General features: G+C 46.6%; 1 pseudogene; it reads left to right on the top strand.

Annotated features, from left to right (window-relative positions):
- The first annotated feature begins 1,039 nt into the window (after window positions 1–1,039).
- LOC146183901 (uncharacterized) lies at window positions 1,040–2,789 on the top strand (annotated as a pseudogene).
- Window positions 2,790–6,004: the final 3,215 nt, after the last annotated feature.

Raw genomic sequence — 6,004 nt, 5'->3', positions numbered from 1 at the left:
ACATCGGGAAGTCCTTGATCCCCTCGAGTGCCCTCATAACGACAGCGTCATACTCGCCCTGGATCTTAAGGGGGCTTTGAACAATGTAACGCATGAGATTATTCCCACTCGTTTAAATGAAACCAACTGTGGCCGTCGTACCTTCCAATATATCCGCGAATTCCTGATGGACCGGCACTCTTACATCCGCATTCAGGATCACGAACACGGTCCATTTCCCCTTGGGTACTAGAGAAACGCCGCAAGGCGCAGTGCTTTCTCCCCTGCTATTCAATTTGGCCATGATGCGCCTGCCGGCCCAGCTGGGTGCTGTCGAGGGCGTGCAGCATGCTCTGTACGTCGACGACATCACCCTGTGGGCCACGCTGGGCTCGCTTGGAGACATTGGGGCCAGCCTGCAGCAGGCGGCAACTATAGTATATTGCTATTCTCTCTGCTGCGGCCTTCAATGCTCCCCACAGAAGTATAAATTTGTGCACGTCTGCCCCTCACCCAAATGCACTACCTAAATTTAATTTACCCTTCAATCAGGTTCAATTCCAGAAACATAAGTCCGAGTACTGGGAGTTTTCATTCACCAACACCGCAAGCCGGACACAACATTGACTAAACTCCGCAAAGGGGGACCAGGGGGGTCGCATTGTCAGCCGAGTTTCCAATAAAGCAGGAGGTTGTGAAGTAAGGATTCCTTGTGGCTGGCAAACGCCTTCGTAATCAGTCGAATCCTGTATTCGACTCCATATCTCAACCTGCGGAAGCAAGATGATACCCTCAAGGTCATTCTTCGTAAAATCATTAAGCGGGCCTTCGATATCCCGGTGAACACCTCAAACCAGCGCCTCATGGCGCTGGGAATGGTGAACACCTTTAGGGAATTGACGGAAGCGCACCTCACAAATCTACGCGTTTGTAGCAGACGCAGTCAGGCCACCGTCTTCTTGCCCGGCTCCTCATCCAACATACCGCACTTATGGAAGAACGGGTACGCCTTCCAGCGCCATGGAGATGCGCCCTCCGCGTACGCCCTCTTACCGCCAAAATGGCACGCGAAGACCGTGATGGCAGACGCCTGGCGCGGGCGGAAGCCTTGGCGTGCCATTATGGTTCCAAACCCGGTGTTTTTTATGTCGACTCCTCCGGCCCGCACCATGGGGGATGGACACGGCCGCAGTCGTCCACGAGGCGAAAACAGTCAACGATCTTAGCTTCAGGGCCCGCAACATAACTCATGCGGAGGAGGTCGCCATAGCATTGGCTGCTTCCCACTCCGACTAGAAATATATAATTTCTGACTCGCGAGGGGCCTGTCGGAACGTCGAACAGGGCTGGACCTCTTATTTAGCCTATCGAATACTTCAAAATAGCTTCTACATTGGGGACCCCACTCACTGATATATTATATCGGCTCCTGCTCATCAGAGGCTGCCTGGAAACCAGGCTGCCGACGCCGCCGCCCGCGCGTTCTCTCTCTGGGAAGTTTTCTCCTCCTCCCCCTCCGACCAGTACCGTGATCCTAATCCGGCCTATACATTCAGAGATATCGTAAAGTACTATCAATCTAGCCACAGCCTTTACCTCCGCCCATGTAAAGGCCCTTCAAAGGCGGATGAGCGGCTCTTACTCCGCCTCTATACAAACACACTGCTGTGCCCGGCAGCTCTAAAACACTTCGGCCCTTCTTTCTCTGGCAGCTGCCCGCACTGTGGGGCGGTGTCTTCGGAGATCTTCTACATGATGTGGGCCTGCCCCTCTAATCCGGCTATCCCCCCTCACCTCACCCCAACCCGGGAGGACTGGGAGGCGACCCTACTCGGCTCCTCTGACCTGCAGGCCTAACGGGCCTTACTCGGGCAAGCCCAAGCGGTGACAGACGCCATTGGGTCCCAAACTAGGAACCTCCACCTAGTGTTTGTGAGAATTGACCCCCTCAGGGTCTGTTCATGTGTAACCTCCTGTATTTGTATCTGATATAAATGTTTTCCACCACCACCGGCATGAGTTTGGAACGCCTTGAAAGCGACGAAGTTTAATTGTTTATTCCTTTATATCTTATATGGTCGCGTCATCATCATCAGACCCACTTCAGGGCAAAGGCCTCTCCCATATTCAATTAACCCGGTACTGAACTAGCTGCATCCACTTGACCCCCGCGAACTTAGAATCATCCTCTGACCCAACTTTCTGCCGTCCCCTGCTACGCTTACCTTCCCTTGGAATCCAGTTTGTTAGCCTAAGCGACAATCTGTTATCCTCTCTACGCACTATATGTGGTGCCCATGCCAAATTCTTCTTGATTTCCTCTAGAATGTCAGTAACTTGAGTTATTTCTCTGACCCACTCTGCGTGCTTCCTATCTCTTAATGTGACCCCACCATTTTTCGTTCCATAGATCTCTGGGTAGTCCTGAACTTAAGTAGAACTATCTTGGTTAGCCTCCACGTTTCAGCCCCAGAGGTGAGTACAGGTAAGATGCAACTATTGTACACTTTTCTCTTGACCGATACCGGTAAGGTGCTGGTCATAATCTGCTAGTGCTTGCCAAATACACTCCATCCCAATCTTCTTCTTATTGCTATTTCCCTTTCATAGTCCGGATCTGCGGTTACTACCTGTCCTAAGTAAACATATATATTCGCTTACTACTTGCAGTGCTTCACTACCTAACGTAAACTCATGTTCCTTCCCGAGTCTGTTGAACACTACCTTAGCTTTCTGCATAGTGATTTCAAGCCTACCTTTCTACTTTTGCTGTCTAGGTCATCAATCATTCTTCACAGTTCATCCACTGAGTTATTTAGCAAGGCAAGATCATCAGCAAATCGCAAATTACGGAGGTATTCTCCATCTACACTTATCTCTAACTGCGCCCGTTCCAAGTCTCTGGATACTTCCTCTAAGCAAGCGATGTATTGTACCCGGGAAATCATGTCTTAACACCTTTCTTTATAGGTATTTTGTTACATGTTTTATGCAAAACTATGGTGTCTATAAAGCCACTATATATATATATATATATATATATATATATATATATATATATATATATATATATATATATATATATATATGTATGTATCTTCCAGCATTTTCACATTTTCACGTACGGCTCGTCTACACCCTGCTTTCGCAATGCTTTCATGACCGCCGAGGTTTCCACAGTGTCAAATGCTCTTTCGTAATCAATGAATACTATGTATAACAACAGGGTATATTCTGAGCATTTTCTATCCCCTGGTTAATGGTATGAATATGATCGATAGTAGAGCACCCTATCCAAAAACGTGCTTATCTTTTGCTTGGTTGCATTCTAAGGTTGTCCTGATTCTATTAGCGATTACCTCAGTAAATACCTTATATGCAACAGACAGTAACCTGATTGGTCTGTAATATTTGAAGTCCTTAGTTAGCGCATTTTTATGAATTAAGATAATGTTTGCGTTCTTCCATGGTTCCGGTGCCGTTGACGACAGTAGGAACTGCGTATACAGGATGGCCAGTTTTTCTAGCACGATATCCCCCGTCCTTCAAGAAATATTATAGTTACCCGATTCCCTAAAGCTGCTTTCCCGCTTTTCATAGTTTCTGTAGCCTTCTTAACTTCATCCTTCGTCACTGGCGGAACGTCTGACTTCCCACCGCCTATCACATCATTGTCCTGGCTACTTCGGCTACTGTAGAGATCAGTACCGAGCTCCTCTCCTACTTTTACTGTCTTGTCCATATTCGTGATAACATTGCCCGTCTTGTCCCTTAGCACATACATCTGATTTTTGCCTATGCACAATTCCTTCTTTACCGCTTTCAGGCTATGGCCGTACTTTAGAGCATGCTCAATTTTCCCCATCCTATACTTTTTTTTGTCGGCCACCTTGCACGTATTTATTAGCTTTGATATCTCTGCCAGTTCTATCCGTTCTGTTGGGTTGGCGGTCTTCATACTATGGCGTTTCTTAATCAAATATTTCGTCTCCTTAGACAGTTTACCTGTATCCTATCTAATAATTTTACCGCCTACTTCTGCCGCGCACTGAGTAATGATATCTCTGAAATTATTGTTAATTGCTTCTAGGCTAAGGTGAACTTCCTCGGTTAGCACTGAGTACCTATTCTGCAGCGAGAGTCTGAGTTCTTCTACCTTGCCCTTACCGCTAATTCGTTAATGGACTTCTTCACTAATCTGTGCCGCTCTCTGTTCATATCCAGATTAATTCGAAACTTTACCAGCCTGTGGTCACTGCACTGCACGTTCCCGATTACCTCTACATCCTGCATAATGGCGGGGTTAGAACACAGTATGAAGTCAATTTCATTTTTAGTCTCCCCGTTAGGACTTTCCCATGTGCACTTCTGGTTCTTCCGTTTGCTGAAGAATATGTTCATGATTCTATAGTTATTGCGCTCTGCATACTCGGCTGGTAACTCCCCTCCTGCTATCTAGAGCCAATATTATAGTCACCCACTGCTTGGTATCCTGCCTGCGTTTTCCCTACCTTGGCATTGAAGTCGCCCACTAGTACAGTATACTGCGTCTTTCCTTTCCGCATTGCCGATTCTACATCTTCATAGAAGCTTTCAACTGCCTGGTCGTCATGACTACACGTAGGTGCGTAGGCCTGTACAACCTTCGGTTTATACCGCTTATTAAGCTTAATTACGATGTCTGCCACCCTCTCATTAATACTATAGAATTCATATATATTACCCGCAATATACTTACTGACAAAGAAACCCACTCCTAGCTCTCGCCTCTCCGGTAAACCTCGATAACACAGTACATGCCCATCCTTCAGTACAGTATATGCCTCATTCGGCCTCCTAACCTGACTAAGCCCTATGACATCCATTTCATACCCTCTAGTTTTTCTAACAGCACAGCTAAACTAGCTTCACTAGCTAGGGTTCTAGCGTTAAACGTTGCCAGGGTCAGTTTCCAATGGCGGCCTGTCCACCGGAGCCAGAATCTCTTAGCACCCCCTGCTGCATCCCAGGTCTGACCGCCGCCGTGGTCAGTTGTTCCGCAGCCGCTGGTGACTGAGGGCCAGGGTTTAATGAAACTAATACACACAGCTAATACATAAAGCTGTATGTTAATAAACATACAGCTTTATTATCTTCCTTTTTGCTGTATTTTATTCTTTAGTGACGCCACCCGGCACTTCCGTTGCTATAGCTTTCAGGCAATGGCAACACGCGACACAGACACTAGCGTCATTGCTGCGCGAGCCAGGAGATTTCTCGCATAGATTTAGTTTTACTTAGAATGCGGGTGCAATGGTACTGCCCAAAATTAATTATGAGGAAAGTCCCAGTCGAGCGCAAGTGCTGACACCATTCTGTGGAGGCTGCTGCTGGTCACTCACACACACCAAGTGTGCTGTTGGAAACCCAACGAATAAGCTTGCGAAGAAGACGACACAGGAAGACAGCAACTCTTCAAGAGAGATAGGCTCAGCATAATTCCAAGTGCAAATCCTTCAACGAGTACTTTGTCACAGTGTAGCAAAAAGGCCTGTAAAGTTTTGACTCAAGCGCATAATTCGCAATTGAGCGTACGACAAGAAGGACCGTTACTGTCGTGATTTACGTTATCAACCTCACACATAAGTTGATTAAGCATACCAACAAAATGTGCGTCTAAGACAGCAGCAATAGTGGCACTTTTTAAGCCATGCGCGTAAGTTTCCCCAGCTGTTTATCCGTTTTTCATGCACTCTACTAAAGCAACACACCATTTGCATGTTCACACCTTATACCGGCGCCGCACATCTCTGCTCGTTTAGATCACATCTACAAGATTAAACCATCTTTGCACGCACAGAACGATATCTGTATTCTCCTTTTATCCTGCCAATTCATTAATGGAACATTCCATGCTCCCATCTAGCATTTCCTTTATCCGCGACACAGCAACCCATTTCAAGCACTTCTTCTATCGTACTTATAATTCACTAACGTTCAGTAATGTGTGTATTATGTTTTCAGTTGACTAACTTCCGGTGTGTAT

This window comes from Amblyomma maculatum, chromosome 7 (assembly GCF_055883805.1).
Source record: "Amblyomma maculatum isolate TAMU_Amacu chromosome 7, ASM5588380v1, whole genome shotgun sequence".
Classification (NCBI taxonomy): domain Eukaryota; kingdom Metazoa; phylum Arthropoda; class Arachnida; order Ixodida; family Ixodidae; genus Amblyomma; species Amblyomma maculatum.
This window is presented reverse-complemented; position numbering and strand designations above follow the sequence as displayed.